The following is a 2,355-nucleotide window of genomic DNA, read 5'->3' as shown; positions in this document are numbered from 1 at the left end:
AGGAAACAAGATCGGATTGGGGGGGAGACAAACCATAAGATACTCTTAATCTCACAAAACAAACTAAGGGTCGCTGCGGGGAGGGAGGTAGGGAGAGGGGGGGTGGGGTTATGGACATTGGGGAGAGTATGCGATATGGTGAGTGCTGTGAAGTGTGTAAACTTGGCGATTTACAGACCTGTACCCCTGGGGCTAATAATATATTATATGTCAATAAAAAATTAAAAATTAAAAGCAAATCTATGCTTTTTTTTTTCCCAAAGACACAATGAAGTTATTTTTCCAGCAAAAGACTGTTTTTTGGGGGCACCTGGGTGGCTCAGTGGGTTAAGCCTCTGCCTTCAGCCAAGGTCATGATCCCAGGGTCCTGGGATCGAGCCCTGCGTCGGGCTCTCTGTTCAGCAGGGAGCCTGCTTCCCCTCCTCTCTCTCTACCTGCCTCTCTGCCTACTTGTGATCTTTGTCTGTCAAATAAATAAATAAAATCTTTAAAAAAAAAATTTAAAAAAAAAAGACTGTTTTTTGCCTGTCCTCTCATAGCAGTTTCTTAGAGTTTGTTAGGAGATTCCAGAGGAAGCAAGTCATAGCTTCTTGACTTGTTTGTTTAGCATATAGCATAGCGTATAAACATTACACACAAAAATGGATAAATATTGTTTTTGATGAAGAACAAAATACATAGAATATTTTATATCATTTTGCCGAAGAATTAACTCAAGAACAATATTGTTCAAGATTTTTTTTTTTTAATTTTACTATGAAAAGTGTTGCTCAGGTCTCAGATGTGACTAAAATAACATGACTATTTTAAGACGCCTATAAACCCATGCTGTATGACATGAAAATGAACATCAACTGCAATTCTTCTCAATCAGCAAAGGGCTATTATAACACAGAATAAATACTTGAGGGTTTATTTCTGAGAAAGTACTCAAGAAATATTTTTGTGAAGAAGTATCACTAATTAATGCAGATTCTAGCTAAAGTAGAAAGTGTTACCGCAGTGGTCCAATTATAAGTATCTCACTGTATTTTATGCTCTCTTAAAAATACCAATATAGGGACGCCTGGGTGGCTCAGTTGGTTCGACGACTGCCTTCGGCTCAGGTCATGATCCCAGAGTTCCGGGATCGAGTCCCGCATCGGGCTCCCAGCTCCATGGGGAGTCTGCTTCTTCCTCTGACCTTCTTCTCGCTCATGCTCTCTCTCTCACTGTCTCTCTCTCAAATGAATAAATAAAATCTTTAAAAAAAAATACCAATATAAAAATGCAGATTGACATCTTAGAGATCTAAAGTTGATGATGATCCCTAGCTAAACAAAGGGACTGTTTCCAGGACATAAGATCAGTATATAAGCAAAAAAATGTTTCCACATGTTTCAAATAGTTTCGTCTCACTCTGACGGGGAATAAATATATTTTTAGATATACACGTAGGGAGTCTTATGCATACATGGTAAGACTACCCATGATGGAACAGTTCCAGAAGTCCTTGAGGCCTTATCATTCAAATTGTAGTAAATCAGCCACTGATATAACTAAAAAATGGAACTGGAATAATCAGCATTCTTTAGTATTTTTCTTTCCCCTTCAGTGGGTGAATATTTGAGTTCCAATCCAGGAGAAGTCTAGAACTTTCAGATTTGGTTATATACTGATCTTAGGTCCCAAATACTGTTCCTTTGTTTATCTATCCCAGCCCTTCACCTCATGTTGGGTAAACAAGGTTGCTCATGGTAACATGAAACAAAAGGCTTTGGACTGAGATACAAAGCAACCGAATTAGTGTCTGTTCACTCACCTGACATCATTGTACCTTTAGCACCAGTAGGTCTCATTCTCCTCACCTATCGAATAAAGGGGTGGGACCAGCTGATTTGACTGAGCCATACACAGTGTGGGCTTTATTACATACCACTACTAAGGGATTCATTATTCTTTTTCTCTGTAACGAGCTTGGACTCATTTTGTAATTCCTCCAAAATGTTTTCATTAGGAAGTGGATAAAAAACCACCTTGGCTTTTAATGTTGGTTGAGGGAATTCTGAAATTTTTTACTTTGGAACAGAGAACTTAAACTGCTATCTTTTCAAGAGTTCTAGGTGGTAGCATGTGTTTTATGTTAGTAACTGTTAAAATAGCTTTCAGATCATTTTAGCCTAATAATACACTAGATATTTTACATTTTCCTTAGCATATTTATTAAAACAATTCAAAAATTGATTATACTTCTCAAACACTGTAAGGGTATGTCCACATTAACACATATTTACATGGTATTTGTTTTATCGTGAGTGCTTTGAAATTGATAAGTTAAAACATATTGTTAGATTTCTGATATCAGAACCTGACAAT

This window comes from Mustela putorius, unplaced genomic scaffold (assembly GCF_011764305.1).
Source record: "Mustela putorius furo isolate JIRA1106 unplaced genomic scaffold, ASM1176430v1.1 tig00000508_pilon_pilon_pilon, whole genome shotgun sequence".
In the NCBI taxonomy this organism is placed as follows: Eukaryota; Metazoa; Chordata; class Mammalia; order Carnivora; family Mustelidae; genus Mustela; species Mustela putorius.
This window is presented reverse-complemented; position numbering follows the sequence as displayed.